Genomic DNA, 20,643 nt, shown 5'->3' on the forward strand with positions numbered 1-20,643 from the left:
ATACAAAATTTTTTTAACATATATACATAATTTTTCTCCCTCTCGTCCCTCAAGTTTTTTATTATTATAAATAACAAAATAAATTTGCTTATAGATGAATATTTTCACAAGTCTATGAGTAAATTTTTATGATAAATTTCTAGAAAGAGAATTGCAGGGTCGAAGCACAGTTCTAAGGCTTTTAAGACATACTGCCAACCTCCATTCAAAAGGTCACACTAATTTGTATTCCTTCAAGCAGAATCAAAATTATCCCACACTTACAGCCAATAGTGAATATTTTTATTCTTTTATAAATATGAAGAAAATTATAAAACCTTACTGAAGCACATAAAACAGATCTACTCAAGTGGAAAGGCATATCACATTCTTAAATATACCACTTTTGACATTCTTAAATATACCACTTTTGACGTTATAGCAGTCTAGATAACCCAAAGGGTCCTTCCAATGCAAAACAAGTAGATTCTGGAAAATGTACAGTGTGTTTAAACATATTGCTAGGTTCCCTAAAAGTAGGAGAATTCTCTAAGGACCACACCCCCAACTTCCCCTTAACTACTTAAAAAAAAGGTGAAGGGTGAGGGGTACAAGCCATGAGTCTAGTTGATATAAAAGCTGGGATTTCTGATCTGTAAGTAAACTGGAGAGGTCATGCCTTGAGGGCAAATGCCAATACCAGTAATCCAATTGGCAAATGCCAATACCAGCACTGCAAATACTAAGGCTGAGCAAAGTGGCAGAACTGAAACTGATGCTTTCCATTGAACCTTGCTTTTTAGAAGATGGCTAAAGTGGTCCTGCATCAGTAGCACTGCCAGATCCCTGAACAGATCTTTGGAGGACAGAATCTCCAATTTAGGTCTTCAGCAGTCCCACAGATTAAAGGGAAAAAAAATACAAGTTCACACTTAAAGACCAGTAAGTAATTGAGGTGGTAAGCTAAATTTAAACACCTATCCCAATAAAAGAACAATTATTTTTAAATGTCCATATAAAGCACATAGGACATTCAATTATAATGCATAGGTGAATATGTATAATGAGTTCAGCTGAAGAATGATAGCCACCAGGTTAACAGTGGTTATCTTCAGGTGATCTTAAGTTTCTCCTTATACTATTACATGTCTGAATTTTTATAATGAGTATATATTATTTATATAATCATAAAAAAGCTACATTCATTCTAAAAAAAAATGTTTCAGTGTTATTACTAGCCATTTATGTTTCTTTTATGAAAACATATTCATGTCCTTTGCCTGTTTTTCTGCTCACGTGGTAATCTCTCTTACTGACACATTTTTCCCAATTTGCTAATTGCAATCTTGTTTATAGTGTTCTTACTACTAAAAATCTTTAAATTATTAACTAAATATACCAATATTTTACTTAATGGTTTCTATTCTGATGAATTTTTAATTTCAATCTTTTTCTTCTCCATCAATACCTAACATCATAAAAAGCAAGAATATTAAAGATTTTAGAATATAAAGAGACATTCATAATGTTCTCCACTGTCGATTTCTGCTAGACCAGTTCTTCTCCATATCTCCTTCAATTCCTACTCATTTGTGGCTCAGTAACTACATGCTGACAGATTATCTTTGTGGACCTAAAAATGCTGGCACATTGTACATATAAAGTAAATTTACTTTTGCAATTATAATAAAGCAACTCATGCAACACTAAATTAATCTGGATCAGAAACACTTCTCATTAACAAGCATGCTTCTAAAAAGTATCACAGATATAAGCAGGAAGGATAGGCTTCTGCTTATGGAAAGACAGAGCAGATATACTTCTTCCTATTCCTCCCACTAAGGACAATAAAAACACCGGACATTATTTATGAAACAAACATAAGATGACTCTGGAGGAAGGAGAGAAGAAGGCAGACTGCCTTGGGAACTCAGCCTCAAATATCCCGAACTTGGAGCTGATGAAACTAGTAACTCCCAAATACCAACAGGTTCACACATAAAAAGCCCCAAATGAAGTTAAAGAACCAAGAAAGGGGCAGTCTGGCAAGACCAAAAGCTTTTAGAAAACAATCACTCTACATCATTTGAACACCACAGAAAATTTGTGACTTCCACACCCCAACATATGCCAACAAAGACTGAGTGAGGTACCTAGACTTCCATCTTCATGAGACTGTAACAAGATGCCTGCCAGGGTGGTGCTAACAGAGGCCACGTAGACAGCCAGGTTTTTTATCTCCGCCAGACAGTATCGAATCTTCACCTACCTGTGGTGTCAGCAGAGCCCACATCAGGAATGAGGTTCTCCCCATCTCCACTGATGCCCAAGTAGGGAAACAGGGCTTCTTGTTGTTACCAGGCAGAGTTGTGAGTTCTCAACAGTACCAAGTGATGATGAAAGTTCTGACTCTTTACCTGGCCTTCTCTAACACCAACCCAGTGGGAAGTGGGAGTGGTGCCTCACTGCTGAGTGGAGGTGATAAATTATGTATATATAATGTAATAACTAGAGCAGCCACTCTAGTTATTACCAAAAAGAAGCTGTAACAAAGATACACTCAAAAACACTATAGATTTAAGTGGAATTCCAAAAATTGTTCAAGTAACCCACAGTAAAGAAAACAGAAATGAAAAACAGAAACAAAAACTAAAATGGCAGAAATCAGCCCTAATATAGCAATACTTACCTTAAGTGTAAATGGTTTAAATACAAAAATTAAAAGATAGACGTTGACAGAGTAGATTAAAAAACATGACCCAACTAAAAGCTGTCTACAAAAAACTCAATTCGAATGTAACAATACGAGCAAACTGAAAGTTAAAAGATGAAAAGAGATTTATAAAGCAAACATTAACCAAAAGGAAGGCTAAATTAATACAGAAAAGAAGGCTTCAGAGCACAGAAAATGATAAGACAAGAAAGGATCATTATATAACAATTAAAAGGCTGACTCACCAAAGAGACATACAATCCTAAATGTGTATACACCAAAAAACCAAGCTGTGAAATATGTAAGACAAAAACTGATAGAACTGAAAAGAGAAAAAACCTGCAATTATATTAAAGATGTCAATATCCCTCTGTCAACAATTTATAAAATAACTAGACAGAAAGTCAGCAAGGATGTAGAACTTAACAGCACCATCAACCAAAAAACCTAATCAACATTTATAGAATACTCCACCAAACAAGAATAGAATATATATTTTTCTCAAGTGCCCACAGAATGTATACCAAGATAGACCATATTCTGAGCCCATAATACAAACCTCAACAAACTTAAGAATATTTAAATCATACACAGTATGCCTTCTCTGGCCCCAGTGAAATCAAACTAGAAATCAGTAACAGAAAAAATAACGTGAAAACCTCCACACTTGGAAATCAAACAACACACCTGTAAGTAATACCTGGGTCAATGAGGAAATCTCAGGGTAAATCAAAAGATACATCAAATTGAATAGAAAGAAAAATAAAATATATTGAAATTTGCGGGACATAGCTAAAGCAGTGTTAAGAAATTTGTAGCAATAAATGTACACCAGAAAAGAGGAAAAGTCTCAAATCAACAATTTAAACTTCCCCATAAAGAACCTAGGGAAAAAAAGAGCAGAAGAAACTAAAAGCAAGTAGAAGGAAGGAAAAAACAAGGAGCAGAAATCAGTAAAACAAACACAAAAATAATAGAGAAAAATTAACGAAACAAAGCACTAGTTCTTTGAAAAGATCAGTAAGATTGACAAAACTATAGCATGGCTGACAAAAAAAAACAGGGGGGATACGAACTACCAATATCAGGAACACATCCAGGGATATCACTACAGACCCTGCAGACATGGAAAAAAAAATAAGAAGAATACTACAAACAACTCTACACACATAAATTTGACAATTTCAATGAAATGGACCACTTTCTCAAAAAAACCCAAACTCCTACAACTCACCCAAAAAGATAATTATGAAAAAGATAATTAGAATAGCCCTAATAACTATCAAGAAAATTGAATTCATAATTTTAATACTCTCTAAAAAGAAATCTCCAGACACCCTTTCCCTGGAGAATTCTACAAAACATTTAAAGAATAAACACAATCTCTTTACAATTCTACACAATCTCTTCCAGAAAATCAAAGAGGAAACACTTCCCAACTCATTCATGAAGCTAATATTACCCTAATACTAAAACCACACAGACAGTCCAAAACCAGAAAACTACATCCCTATAGATATTCCTTAACAAAATATTTACATAAAAGGAATTATACACCATGAAAAAATCGGTTTATTCTAGGAATGCCAGGCTGTCACAGTATTTGAAAATTGATCAAAGTAATCCACCATATTAATATACTAAAGAAGAATTACATGGTCATAGTAATCAATGCAGAAAAAGCATTTGACAAAATTTAATACCCATTCATAATAAAAACAAGAATAGAGTGGAGATTTATTAACTTTATAAAGTGCATTTGTAAAAAACCTATAGCTACCATTATAATAGTGAAAAATCGAATGGTCTCTCTCCAAAATTAAGAAGATGATAAGGGTATCCACTCTCACCATTTACTCTGCACAAAGCTGGAAGTTCTAGAGAGTGCAATAAGGCAAGCAAAAGAAATAAAAGGCATACAGATTGGAAAGGAAAAAATAAAAACTTTCCTCCTTTGCAAATGGCATGATTGTCTACAAAATAAAAACTTACCAAGGAATCAATAAAAGACACTCCTAGAATTAATAATTGAGTTTAGCAAGGTCACAGGATATAAAATAAACATATAAATATCAACTGTATTTCTTCGTGTCCCAAAATTATAAATACTATTTATAATTGCTTAAAGAAATGAAATATTTAGCTATAAATGTTTTCTAAGAAAACATTGAAAGAATTTGTATGTTGAAAACCACACGATACTGATTAAAGAAATCCAAGAGGATCCAAATAAATGTACAGACATACTTTGTTCATGGATTGGAAGATGCAACATAGCAATGTCTTTCAATGGGTGAATGGTTAAACAAATGGTGGTACATCTATACCATAGAATACTATGGTACTCCGCGATAAAAAAGAATGAACTATTGATACATGCAACAACCTGTATGACTCTCCAGAGAATTATGTTGAACGAAAAAAAGCTGGTCTCCAAAAGGTTACATACTATTCCATTCGACATTCTTGAAATGACAAAATTATAGCAATGAAGAACAAATTAGTGTTTGCCCAGGATTCAGGAGGGGTAGAGATGGGAAAGAAATGGGTATGGCTATAATAGAACATGAAGGATCCTTCTTGTGAAGGAAATGTTCTGTATTTTGACCATGTCGATGTCAATATCTTGGTTATACCATAGTTACCATAAAAAAGAAAAACAATAAAGGGTACACAGAATCTACTATTCTGCCTGTGAATTATCTCAAAATAAAAAGTTTAATAAAAGTAGTCTTCAGAAATATACACTACGATAGTTCCTTCCCTTCCTATAGGTACATGCCATTCCTTCATGAAGAAGTGGAACCTATTCCTTCTCTCTCCTTGAATCTGAGCTAGTCTTAGTAATTTGATGAATTTATAGGACTTTGCAGGGTAGGTCATAGCCTTTCAGCTTCCACCTGTCTTCTTGGAAAAGTTGCTTTGGTAGAAGCCAGATGTCACATAAGAAGTTTGATTACCGTGAGACTGCCATGCATGAAGTAAGTGATGCTAACTAGCCCATAGTCCAGGAATCATACAAGTGAGTAAATTAGCTATCTTGGACATTCAGCCCCAATGGATGTTTGAGAAAGAATCAAGGCACTAGAAATATGGTCCCTTTCAAGCTTTCCCAGCTATCTTTTACCCTTTCGAGCCATCCCATATGATACCCTATAAATTGAGGAGCAGAGATAAATCACCTAATGCCCAGTATACTAAACCACAGGTTTGTAAGCATAACATCTAGTTGTTAATTTATACCAAGGTTTGGCAAACTTTATCAGTAAAGGGTCAGAGAGTAATTTTTTAGGTTTTGAAAGCCACGCAGTCTCTATTACAACTACTCAACTCTGGGGTAGTATCACAAAAGTAACCACAGATAATATGTAAATAAATGAGCGTGGTTGTGTTCTAAAAACTTTATGGATATGGAAGTCTGAATTTCATATAATTTTCATGTGTCATGAAATAGTCTTCAAGTTTTTAAAAAATATTTAAAAACATAAAGTTTATTCTTTGTGGGCTGTAAAAAAATTGGTTGAAGGTTACATTTGGCCCTGTGGGTAGTTTTCTAACCTCTGGTTTATACCATTAAGTTTGGAGACTTTTTTATACTACAATGGATATCTGGAACACAGATGAAAGTGTTTAAGGTAAAGGAAAATAATTCTGAAACTTATTCTCAAATTATTCAAAAAAAAGAAATAATACATGTGTAGAGATATAAAAAGAAGACAATGATAAAGCAAATGTGGCAAAACGTTAACATCTGATGAAGCTCAGTGAAGGCTTAAGGAGTTTTTTAGTCCCCCATCCCCACCCCATAACCAATGTTGATTAACATTTGGGTATATTTTCTTCCAGCCTCAGTGCCAAAATAAATATAATTACTCCTTTTACCTTAGGTAAACACCAAAATGGCCCCATCAAGTCTTTAAGCAACAAACTACCCTTTCTACAGTGACACTTATTGAATCCCTTCTACTAATTAACATATGTGCTAACAAACTTACACATCAGTGTTTAAATATTCAAGTTTTAAAGAAAAAATGATCTGTGAGTATGTGTGTGGGAATAAGAATGTTGGGGGTAGGAATGATAACTAATGATCCCTCAAAGCTCTATAAACTAGGAAGGTTGATTTTTACTTTACTTGTGAGTAATAGCAAATTATACTTGCTTGCCCTCAGGAATAACCATACTGTATTGTGGTGGTTCTCAGTTTGAAGATTTGGGCATGTCATTTCAAAATAAATATATTTTTAATTTTAAAATGAAACTTGGGAAAAAACATCAAATAATGTTACTAGCTAACTTTTAAAACAATTCTATCAGTTTAGAGAGAAGCAAAGAGGTTAAAGAAGTCACATGAGAACAAACACAAGTCCAAAGAGACCGCACAAAGAGACCGCAAAAGGTATCAATCCAACTTTCTATATTTATTTTCTAAAAGATATTACCCTAGTGAAGAACTCTAGGAGATGAAAGATTTTTAAAATCATAAAGAAAAATACATTACTATTTATAATGATAAGATAAGAACGCAGTACATGCAATAGCTTCTTATGCTACAACTGTAACACTGATGGGGGGTGTTTTGTTTTGTTTTTGAGTCAAACTTCTACCTCATTCTGACCTTTCTACCAATCAACTTTCACTGGATCATGAGCCTCAATTTTCTGAGATTTATAACTACATAGAAACTAAAGTGATTAATAACATAAAGCCAATATGACTTTAATTTATGGGAAAAAATCAATATTAAAAGCATTAATGTATTATCCCTAGAAAATAAAATATGCAAGTGTTCCCGATAAGTCACAATCAATGTAACTGATACCAGCTACTGCCCCATACCTTCTCAAATCAAAAGCAGTATTTAAAATTTTACCTTTTAAAATGTGTAGATGTCTTAAAGTCTTTTAACTCTTATTTTAAATTCTTTATACCAAAATTGTAGTTATAAATAAAAATATGTTTTTAAAATTTGAATTTAACTAAAAGCTTTGAAAGTCCAGAGATTCCAAGAAATCAGTAGTTTCTGAATTAGAATAAATTAAAGGAAAATAACCTATCATTTTCTTCCAAAGAGGGAACAGAACAATGTAATATCTTCTATGTCAAAATCTTTGAAAAGATCAGCAATGGAGTTGGTGAGGACTAGTTTTCTTGTCTCTGTCCTTCTCATATACTCTTGTGCAATCCCTACCCTGATTTCTCCTAGCTTGCTCACAGTAAGTCATGCTTCACTTCTTACCTTACAAATGTCTCTGAATTTGGAGCCTTACCAAACCTACCACCAATCCTCCTTCCACTTCCTAAAGCTCCTAAAGCACTGGGTTGTAAAAGTCACAACAATAGAATTTTTGAGAGGTGCAATTTAGCTTGGAGATCTTGTATGATCTTTTAATTTTACAGATGTATTCAGCTGGACAGCAACAGGGTGAGACTAGAAACCAGGGCTCCTGACTGAAATGTTCTTTCATTTTGCAAGCCTTCCTTACTTAAGGAATAAGGGCATGTTCCAGGCTGCCTCTGTCATTTTATTAAACTCTAAAATCTCAGATTTGGAAAAAAATTTAAAGATTTTCTTGATAGTCTAAACACCTACTTAATCTAGATACACAAATGCACTCTGTATTATGCCTGCCAAGCAGTTACCCAGATCCTATCTAGATCCTAGGGAATCCATTAGCTCCTCCCAGACCACCCAGTCTACCTTCAGACAACCCTGATTGCTCTCCCCTATGCTGAGAAAAACCTATCTCTCTAAAAGTTCTATCCATTGATCCTAATTCTGCTTCTTGGTGCCAGGCTGAATACACCTACTTCCATTTCCAAGAATAGCCTTTCAGATAATATAAACAGCCCACTCTATATACCCTGGAGTATTTTCTCTTTTGTAAGCTAAATATCAACTCCTTAAACCTTATCTTGTCTGAATACAGTCCAACTTGCTTATAACCATCTTAAACTAGGATGCCCAGAACTGAAGCTAATACTCCAAATGCGGTCTGACTAGAGAAGGGTCCTTAACTTTCTTTCTTAGAGACCTCCATTAATACAGTTTAAGAACACAGTTGTTTTGCTTTTGTTTTATTAACGACCACATCACATCAGACTCATAGTAGGCTTACCAACTAAGATCTTTTACTTAACTCTTAAGTCAAATCTCTTCCACTAAACACTTACATGGCAGGAATCTTTTAGACACTAGTGCATGGCTTTATATTTATCCCATTCAATGTAATCTTGTTAAACATGGCCCATGATTCTAGCCAATTGAGATTTTTGAGAGCCTGATTCTTGATTCCCATATCCGCTATAATTTGAAACATGGCTTCTATATTGCACACAAGTAATTGAAAAAAATAAACAAAATAGGGACAAGCACCAAGTCTTATGGTAAGAATGCAGAAATGTTCTTTTGGACTTAAAATAACAAATTATCCAATTTCCAGAACATATTTTTTTCCATCTTGATAATAACACCACGGAACTTAGCAAACCCTTTACTGAGCTATAAATGTGGTATGTTTATTACATTTGCTTCATCTCTCAAAAGAGCAGATCTGTCAAAAAAAATGAACTCGGTTTTGTCTAACATGACTTTTTCTTAGTGATACCATTCTGGTCTCTTCCATTATTAACTGCTTATAAATAAACCACGGTTTATGTCATCTGTTTTTGAATCTTCCTAAGGCTCAATGTTAACTTGCTTACTCAGTCTACAGCTTGAAGAGAAACAAGCAAATAACAACAACAAAAAATTACCCTTGCCCATCTCTAGGTTTCTATTCTAGATCTCTCCTGATCCTGTTCTTTTTTAAAAAATTACCAGTGGAAATGTAGATTTTTCTCTTCCTTCCTTTGCAGGTTCTGATAAAAAAAAAGCCTAGTTGAGATTTCTTTTTATTTTTAACTGTACCTTTCATATTCTTTTATTAAGTAATCTGCTTATCAAATTACATTTTAAAGCTATAACTTTTTATAGCCCTTAGTCTGATACCAGCTTGAAACTGCAGTAGTATTGTGCCTGGAATCTAATTATCTTTTCAATGCATATCTAGTTTGTATTTTGAATAGACTATCTTAATTCTGTGTGCTAACATTCAATATCTCAAAATCTGCTTGTTTCTATAAGCAAATACCACATTCATTGTGTTCAATAAAAATCAATTTTGCTGCTAGCAATAAAAGTATACTATGATTTCTATTTTACTATCTCTGATCACACACATTAAGAATGGATACCCATGCTGAAGCAATTGGATAGCTATATGGGAAAAAACAAACCTCAACCTCTATCTGACATTATACACAAATATTAACTTGAAATGAATCATTGACCTAAATGTAAATGCTAAATCTATAAAACTTCTACAAAAGAACTTCTAGAGAAGCCAAGGCAGGTTCATCCTGAATTCAGCCACAACATGGCAGCTGTTCTGATCAGGAAAATGATGGTTTTTGTCATGAATCCTCTAGTACATCTGAGTCATTGTACAGCAATCCTCCACCATGCGTGCACTATCCACACTCCTATTGGGTCCCCTTGGTGCTGCAGTTCAAGTGGATGCAAAGTCTAGTACAGCTGTGGTCTCACTTCTCTCCTACTGCCTCTTGCCCTGCCTGCAGCCTGCTCTGGGGTTCAAGACCAAGGGCGTCATCAAGAAGCGCTGCAGGGACTATGACGCGGTGAAGAGGAGCAGGCAGTGGTTCATCTACTGCAAAATGAACCCAAAGCACAAGCAGAGACAGATGTAGCTTCTTGGATTGTAAAATTATGTGCAAAGTTGTACCATTTCCCTGAGAAATGATGTTACCTTATCAAAGAGAAATAAAATGTAAACGTTCTGTCGAAAAGAAAAAGCCATTGGAGAAAATCTTCCTGAAATCTCTTGCAATATGCAAAGATTTCTTAGCTAGGACACAAAACATATAAGAGAAAATATTGATAACTTGGATTTCATCCAAATTAAATGTTCTTAAACATATTGTAAACATGAAAAGGAAAGATACAGAATTGGAGAAAATATTAGTAATGCTTCTATCTGCCAAAATGTTGGTATATAGAATATGTAAAGAATTCTTAACAAATTAATAATAAGATGGTAAACAACCCAATTTTTTAACTTAGGTGAAAAATTTGAATAAACAGTTCAAAACAAGATATACGAATGGCCAATAAGCACATGAAAAGATACCCAATAGCATTAGTCATCAAAATGGCTAAAATTTTGATTAAAATGTTTAATACATAACTTGATTACAGACCATCCTAATAACAAGAGGCAAATTTCAAAGTTGAAAATTTCCATTGACATTTCTAAGAAAACAACTTAATTATATAAAATTCAACTATTAAAATAACAATCATATGTAACAATCTGCTTAATATATCAATCACATGTGACCTAATTTATCCATTCATTTAAATATAATTAAGAGCATTACGCGCAATTGGGAAAACTTGTAGCAGAAGAATTTTTCTTTTATTTATTTATTTGTTATTTATTTATTTATTTGCTTGTTTATTTATTTATTTTTTTGTACCTACTACAGCACCTGGTCTTCCTAGGTGGTCCTCCTAGGTAGTCTCCCTCCAAGTACTAACCAGGCCCAACCCTGCTTAGCTTCCATGATCAGACAGGATCGGGCTTGTTCAGGGTGGCATGGCTGTAGACAATTTTTCTCCTTCTCATTCTACAAATTAACTAACACCTTAATTATTTCTTTTAGTAAACACTAAAAAATTGAATAATTCAATGTTAAAATACAGTCTATCCCAAATAGTGTGTGAAACACTTATTAAGTGCCTACTCTACATGCTAGGTACAGGCTTGATTAGTAAAATCATTGTCTAAAAGTTTTACAAAGGGAGAAAAAACATAATGCACGCAAAAGCATCAAATATTAGAATTCAAATCTCATTGTCCTAAATGTGTTAAAATTTCCCTCCAACAAAAACAGTTGCTGGCTCACATTCTTCTCTCTTTTTCTCCTTTCAGCCCTCTTTCCAAAAAAATTGTTTGTTTTCTTTTTTCATGATAGACATTTCAATTATGGTAAAAACTCCTTTACTTTGTTGCTATAGGAAAGAAAAGGCACTCAAATTATAACACTGAATTGTTTTACGTGGAATGGAGTCTATGTACAGTCTGAGACCCAATACAATTTGTCACAAATTTATCATAATCCAGTTTCTTTCAAGCAAATTTGTCATCTCCAATATACTTGATATACATGGGAAGTTAATGTCTCAACAAATATTTTACATATTTGAATAATTAATGACTTGCCAAAGAGATATTTTTTTAGGAGTGCTTCAGAGACATCGTTCCCAAATTTCATGCAGGAGCCATTCTAAAATGCAACATTTCTGTCTATGGCCATGCCACCCTGAACAAGCCCGAACCTGTCTGATCTTGGAAGCTAAGCAGGGTCGGGCCTGTTAGTACTTGGATGGGAGACCACCTAGGAAGACCAGGTGCTGTAGGTGCAAAAAAATAAAAAACAAGGGATTGTAAGCTGACAAGGTCCTTGCAGTCTGTGAGGTCAACCAAGGGTTGCCTCACCTAAAAAAAAAAAATAATAAAATAAAATAAAATAAAATGTTTCTGTGTGAAATCAGAAAGTTAGGATCTTGTCCACAATAGGCATATAATAACTTTCTCCACAATATAAACAATTTGACAAATTAAGATCTGAGTTACAATTTTAAATTGAGGATCCTGATATTATAGGATATCTAACATAGAACCAGTAGTTACTACCTTATTTACTTTAGTAAAGATGCTATTGAAGTTGCCTGGCTCTATTTTACATAGATCAATTCCCTTCCTATTATAAAGCATTCAGTTTCCACTTTTCCTTTTTACCAGAATAATTTAAAATTCATACATAATCAAAAGAAAATACACATACACGAGAAAAGATTGAGACACTCTCACAGAAAACTAAATGGTATCCTGAATTGAACCCTGGAACAGCAAAGGGGCATTAATAGAAAAACTAGTGAAATCTGAATAAACTCTAAAGTTTAGTTAATAAGTAATATACCAATGTTTGTTTCTTAGTTTTGACAAATGTACTGCAGAAATGTAAGATGAGTACATTGGGGAAACTGAAGCTGAGTTAGGAATATATAAAAAGCTTTGTACTATCTTTGCAACTTTTCTATAAACCTAAAATTATTCCAACAACAACAGAAAAACCTCCACCAAAAAAAAAAAAAAACAATTAGAAGGAATTATATGTATAATAAAAGCCTTTTAAATCTGAAAACAAAAAAAAAGCACACATATCAATAGTAAAAGACAAAGACTCCAGTCAATAAATAGGTAAAAATGCACAGTTACAAAAAAGGAAAGGCAACTTGTTAAAGAATAAAAATATTAAATTTACAAACAAAAATGAAATTAAAACAAAATGAAACAATTTTTTTAACATCAAATTAGCAACTTAAAAATTATATTATTTGTAAAAGTATGGTGAGTCTGAGAATGCCATTGCTAACTATAAGGTACATTACTAACATAATTTTTATAGAGCAATCTGACACAATATATCACAAGACAAAAAAATAGACTTAGTAATCCAACTTTTGGAAAAATAAACTAAGGAAATAATCTGGAACATAAAAAGCTTTTATACAAAATATGCTCACTAAAGCATTCCTGACATTTAATTTTTACTGAACAACCTATAAGACATCCACCATAGGAAAACAGTTCATTATGGCACGTCCACTTAATAGGCAGTTATTAACAATGACATTCACAATTTATAATAAATCTGAGGAATTCAGATTCAGCATTGTATAACCAAAGCATCATAATTTGGTAAAATAAATGAAAAAATTATGCTTGTAAAAGAGACTGGAAGAAAGCACATCCAAAGCATAAAAAATAGTTATCTCTGGGTGATGAGATTATAGGTACTATTTTCTCCTTATATTTTTTCTGTATTTTATGACTTTTATTATAAATGAGTTTCTTTTAAGAAACAAAAGTGGAGGAAGCATAATTTAAAATATGTATTTGGGTGGTCTTAATTTAGAGATAATTACCATAAAACATTTTGTACATACTGAAAACCATTAAAAGTATTTAAAGATGTATGTAATCATCAGTGAACTTCCTATAAAACCTTTTGGTACTCCTCAAAAACTATCAACCTTGCATTTGGCTCATATTAGAAATCAGATCCTACCCTCAATGAGTTTACAATCTAGTAGGAACCATGATTAAGTTACAAGAGCAAGTATAAAAGAAAAACAAAAGAAGTTAAATGTTTATTTAAACAGTAGCAAAGTGGTTGAGTATGAACTCTACAATCAAATAGATCTAATTTAAATCCTGGCTCCAAAATTGTGTGACCTTGGGCAAGTCTCAGCCTCTCAAAGCCCAGTTGCCCTTGTCTGTTATTTGGAGATAATAGCAGTACCATGAATTACTGTGAGCACTAAATGAAATATTCAAGCATAACACCTGGAAATATGTCTGGCATATAGTTAGTATGTTTGACTATCAGGGTTATAGATATTAGAGGAAGGAAAGGAGATCAATAACAACGGGAATTAAGGAAGGCTTTACAAAGGAAGTAAGAATTCAGCTAATACTTGAAGGAAGATTAGAAATGGCTAACACTGGGCAGAGATGAAGAGCAATATTTAGAGATTTGAAGAAATTGGGCATATTTTTATAACAGTGAACTATCCAACTACAAAAGACACATATAAGCACTTCTTATGAAAGTGAAATAAACATTTTTAAAGAAAAAAAATGAGTCTCAGTTGTAGCATTGCGTCATTCATCAACACAGATTTATCTTCAAAATAAAAATTTTTCGTGCAAGTTAAAGTATCTCAAACAATACTACATAAAAATCACTTTAACAAAACAGTAATTGACATTAAAATATTTAACAACTAAAGTCTAGCCAAGAAAAACAAGTATCTAAAACAACCAATAAACATTTAAAAAATATTCAACTGCATTGGAAGAAAAGAGGAAAGAAGGCAAAAATTAAAAAAATAAAAACTAGAAATATTTTTGTACACACTAAGAAATTATAAGTTTAAGAAAAATAAAGATGCTGTTTTAAAAGGGGGTTCAATTAAGATTTCCTTAAACATTTATGCATATATTTTTATGATTCTAATTGTTCTTTCCTGTTCATATGTATTACAAGAAAACTCAATAAACTTGAAATAAGAAAAATTATTTTTTAAAATAATTCTAAATTAATGGAATGGCAGATTCTCTGATTCACAGAAATACATAGTTTCTGTTGAGATCCATTTTTATATAACCAATTCTAATTTAGTAGAATTATATCATTTATTATGATGAATTTTTTAAATTATCATTTTGTAAAATAAATTATATACCATTTTCTCTTAGACTTGAGGCAAATAGGCCTTTAGTGTAAGGTTTTATGTTTATCTAGATAGGAGTAAACTGTGTTTATTGTTTAAAGATGTTGCTCCTATTGTTCTACTTGAAGTACCAGACATATTATTAATCATTAAAAACAACAAGCTATTAAGCCAAACACTATGACTTTAATATTATCAAATATTTCCAAGTAAAATTAAAACAAAACCAATTAACTAAAGAACTCATAAAACTTCAGCAAGCTCATTCCACACATATTGGCTGAAAAGCAGTCTCTGGAGTCAGGCTGTTTTATGAGTCTGAGGTTTATGGATTTAAACCTTAGTTCTAAACCCTATTAAGAACCTGTGTGTATGTTGATAAAGTATTTCAGCTTTCTATACCTATGTTTCTTTCTCTGTAAAATGGGGACTATAACAGTGCCTTCCATAATGAGGTCATTATAAAGAATAAATGTCAGATTGCATATAAAACATACATCACTGTATCTAATCTAGCTCAGAATAAGTACTTGATACATAGACATTATCATTAAGGTAATCATAATTCTGTGTTTCTATAATATATGTTTAAATATTTAAAAAGTCTCTAAGGTAATCCCAAGACAACAAAGGAGACCAAAAAAAAAAAAGGTGCACAGATGAAATTTCAGCCTCTGACACATATAGCTAGAGCAAATAGTAAACACAATCTACTCCTATCCAGATAAACATAAAACCTTAAACCGAAGGCCTATTTACCTCAGTTCCAATTACTCAGTACATCACATCTAGCTTTAAACAAAAATTAAAAGCATACTAAAACACAAAGGCACAGTTTGAAGAGACAGAGCAAGCAATACAACCAGGCTCACAGATGGCGGAGATATTGGATTTATGAGACCAGAAATTTCAAACAACTATGATGACTATGCTAAGGTCTCTAATGGAAAAAGTGGACAACATGAAAAAACAGATGAGTCATATAAGCAGAGAGACGGAAATTTGGGGCAAGAATCAAAAAGGAATACTGGAAATAAAAAAAATACTGTAACAGAAATGAAAAAAAGCCTTTGATGAGCTCATCAACAGACTGGACATAGCTGAGGAAAGAATCAGTGAACTTGAAGAAATGTCAGTAGAAACCTCCAAAACTGAAATGGAAATAGAAAAAAGAATGAAAAAGGACAGAATATCCAAGAACTGTGGGACAATTACAAAAGGTGTAACAGACACGTAATGGGAGTACCAGAAGGAAAAGAAAGAACCAAAAGAAATATTTGAAACAATGACCGAGAATTTCCCCAAATTAATGATAGACATCAAGCCCGATTCCAGAAGCTCAGAGAACATCACGCAAAACAAATATTTAAAAATTTACAACCATGCATATTATATTCACACTGCAGAAAATCAAAAACAAAGCAAAAAATCTTAAAGAAAACCAAAGAAAAAACACTTTTCTACAGAGGAACAAGGATAACAATTACATTGAACTTCTTCAGAAATCATGCAAGCAAGAAAAGTATTGAGTAAAATATTTGAAGTGTTGGAGGTAGGGAAGTCCCAACCTAGATTTCAGTATCCAGTTAAGTTATCCTTCAAAAGTGAAGGAGATATGAAGAATTTCTGAAACAAATAAAAGTTGAAGCAATTTGTCACCAGTAGACCATTTTGCAGGAAACATAAAAAAAAAAAAAAAAAAATTCAGAAAGATGGAAAATTATATAGTTTCAGAAACTCAGATCTACACAAAGAAGGCATTAAAGAAATAAAGGCGAAATAAAATTTCTTATTTTTCTTATTCTTAATTGATCTAACAGATAAATTTTGTTCAAAAAAATAACAGCGACAACATATTTAATGGTTAGAGCTTATACATAAGTGAAATGAATGATAGCAGTGTTATAAGGACAGGAGGGAGGAATTGGGAATACTCTGTTATAAGGTACTTGCACTGTCCATGAAAGAATATGTTATTTGAAGGAGGACTTGGATTAGCTGTAAAATATATTGTAACTTCAAGGGCAACCACTAAAAATAATTATTTTTAAAGAAGTAAAACTGATATGCTAAGAGAAGACAAAAAATGGAATCATATAAAATGCTCAATTAAATACAGTGAAGGGGCACCTAACTCCCTCCTTCTCTCTGCACCTGTTGCGCCGCTGATTATACTGGAAGATGCTCTGTGACACATCCCAGGATGCTGATAAACCCTAAGAGGACCACTGGATACTTAGTAAGGTTATATAAATTATGGCCTTATATGTAACTAAGTTAAAAATCAAGAGTGCTGCTACCTTGGATTCACCATCTCTACCCTTCTTCAGCAAGAAAAAGAGACTCAAAATGACTCAGATAGCTTCTTTTTAAAGCATAATGTGTCAAGATCTTTGAAAACATGGCAGGGTGAGAGATGTCCAAAGAGCTCTCCCCTTGAAACAACAATAAGCTGAACATCTAAAACTCAACAAAAAACACTCAAACTGCACACCAGCATGTCTGAGCATGGGATCTGTGCATAAGAACTACCACAGGTCAGAATCCCGAGTGTCGGGTGGTGGACTGGGAGAAATAAAGAAACTGCCTCTCGCTGCCAGAGCTACCTGTAGCAGGGGGAGGAGAGAAGGAGTGGCGAATTCTCTGAACAGCCCTGTCTGTGAGCTCCCTGTGGACGGCCAGCCACAGGGCCCAGGCATCAGGGCAGGAGGCAGAGAAGCTGGAATGCAGAAAAAATAACCGTCGATTTTTACTGGCTGCAGTTGCAAAACCCAGGCTGAGCAGCAGCCCCCAACCCCCAACCCAGAGGGCCCCTCCTCCCATACCCTCCTCCAAGACTGAACACCACTGAGCCCCAGGAGAATCTGAGCAAACTCTACCAAAACTGTTGCTAACACTGACAGGGACTGAAACTAAGAGTAGCAAGCATGATTAAATATCTTTCAGAAAATAAAAAGTAATTTTTAAGTCTTTATATAAAGCAAGGGTCCAAGAGGCTTAGACGCCACCTACTGGAAATCAAAAGAAAAGTGTCATCTTTGCAGGAGGCTAAAGAGAGACCTTTATATAATAAATCATCTCTCTGGAAAAAAAGCAGAATACATTTCCATTAATGCCCAGGTGGAGAAATTGATTAAACACCATGAACAACCAAGATGGCAAGGCATCTCAGAAAGAAAGAGAAAAATCTGCAGAAAATAAGCTTACAGACATAGAAATATGCAATTTAAATGACAGAGAATTCAGGATGATACTTCTGAAAAAACCCAGTGAATTCCAAAACGAGTCATATCAACAATTTCAGAAATTGAAAAAACACCTAGATGAGCAGATCAAGGAAATTGAAATCCTCAAAAAGAACAGAATAGATATTCTGGAGGTAAAAAACACAAAAGATGAAAAATGAAATAGTAAGCTTGGGAAATAGAGTCGACTAAATGGAGGAAAGGATCAATGATATTGAAGACAGAAATCTAGAAATAAATCAGAAGGACAGAGAAATCAAAGAATGAAAAATAATGAAAAAGAAATGCAAGAACTAGCTGATACCATCAGGATAGGAAACATAAGAATAATGGGCATTATGAAAAGCGAGGAAAAGGAGCAGGGACTAGAAAGCATTTTCAGACAAATAGTGGACAAGAATTTATTCAAGAACTAGCTGATACCATCAGGATAGGAAACATAAGAATAATAGGCATTATCGAAAGCGAGGAAAAGGAGCAGGGACTAGAAAGCATTTTCAGACAAATAGTGGACAAGAATTTTCCAAATCTAAGGAATGAGCTGGAGCTTGGAATTCAAGAAATCAACAGAATACCCAATTATCTCAACCCAAAAGGCCTTCGACAAGACACATTCTATTAAAATTATCAAAAATCAACAACAAAGACAGAATTCTCAGGGCTGCCAGTGAGAAGAAAATGGTAACCTATAAAGGAAAACTCATTAGATTATCCTCGGTCTTTTCAGCGCAAACCTTACAAGCCAGAAAGAAATGGAATCAAATATTTAAACTATTAAGTAAAAGGAACTACCAGCCTAGAATAATGTATCCAGCTAAGCTCTTCTTTAGATATGAAGGAGAAATTAAGACCTTTCCAGATATACAAAAACTGAGGGCATTCTCCACTACAAGGCCTGCACTATAGGAAATACTGAAAGGAGTCAGCTTACCTAAAACAAAATGACAAAATAAAAAATACATAATTAAAGTGACGATCAGGCAAATAGAAGCAGAGGCATGCAACCGTTACTAAGACCAGGACATTATAAGCTTAAATAATAAGAAGAGAATTGTTATAACAAGGTAGTAATGAACGTTCAGCATACATAGGGACAAATTGAGATAACAATGACTGAAATAAGGAAGATTCAAAGATCCAGATTCACAAAAAGGAATGGAGATAAGGCACACGCGGAAGAAAATGAACAACGATATACATAACTATCCTTTACATATTCATAATAGTAACCACACACCAAAGATTCAGAACTGAAGTATGTAACATAAAACAAGATGAATCAGAGGCAAAACCCACAAAAGTCAACCAAAATAAAGAAAACAGAAACACAAAGACAAAGAAGCAATGGAAACACCCAGCTACCAGAAAGCAAAAGATAAAATGGCTATAAGAAGACCTCATATTTCAATAGTCATTCTAAATGTTAATAGACTGAACTCACCAATATAAAGGCACGGAGTTGCAGAATGGATCAAAACACAAAACCCGACCATAGGCTGCCTCCAGGAGACAGATCTCAGCTCCAAAGACGAATATAGACTCAAACTGAAAGGGTGGAAAATGATATTTCAAGCAAATGGCATTCAGAGAAAAGCGTGAGTAACAGTACTAATATCAGACGAAATAGACTTTGACATCAAAAAGGTAAAGAAAGATACTGAGGGACACTTCATAATGATAAAGGGAATCATGAACCAAGAAGACATAATACTTATTAATATCTATGCTCCCAATCACGGAGCCCCGAAATATTTAAAGCAATTACTAACAGAACTAAAGGGAGAAACAGACCAAAACACTATCGTAGTAGGGGACCAAAATACCTGTCAGATATGGACAGATCATCCAAACAGAAAATCAATAAAGAAATAACATCCTTAAATGACACATTAGACCAACTGGCCATAATTGACATATACAGAGCCTTCCATCCCAAAACAGCTGCTTTTACATTCCTCTCTAGTGCACATGGAACATTCTTGAGTCGACCATATACTGGGACACAGAGATAGCCTCAACAAATATAAGAGGGTTGAAATCATATCAACTATATTCTCTGATTATAATGCTTTGAAACTAGAGATCAACTGCAAAAAGAAATAGCCAGGAAGAATCATAAATACATGGAGATTAAACATGCTACTGAAGAATAACTGGGTCAGAGAAGAAATAAAAACAAGAGATCAAGAGATACATAGAAACAAATGATATGATAAGTACAACATATCAAAACTTTTGGGACACAGCAAAAGCGGTCATAAGAGGAAAGTTCATATCATTATAGGCCTATCTCCAAAAGCAAGAATGAGCCCAAATAAACAACCTAACTCTTCATCTTAAAA

At 33.6% G+C, this 20,643-nt stretch overlaps 1 protein-coding gene and 2 pseudogenes across 10 annotated transcripts in view; 1 reads left to right on the forward strand and 2 right to left on the reverse strand.

The window, feature by feature from the left end:
• Positions 1-20,643, reverse strand: part of EHBP1 (EH domain binding protein 1) — a 308,554-nt gene that overhangs the window by 266,392 nt on the left and 21,519 nt on the right. The gene's annotated exons all lie outside the window — the stretch shown is intronic.
• LOC112478088 lies at positions 11,231-11,361 on the reverse strand (annotated as a pseudogene).
• On the forward strand, positions 12,059-12,176 carry LOC112477989 (annotated as a pseudogene).

This window comes from Pteropus alecto, unplaced genomic scaffold (assembly GCF_000325575.1).
Source record: "Pteropus alecto unplaced genomic scaffold, ASM32557v1 scaffold131, whole genome shotgun sequence".
In the NCBI taxonomy this organism is placed as follows: Eukaryota; Metazoa; Chordata; class Mammalia; order Chiroptera; family Pteropodidae; genus Pteropus; species Pteropus alecto.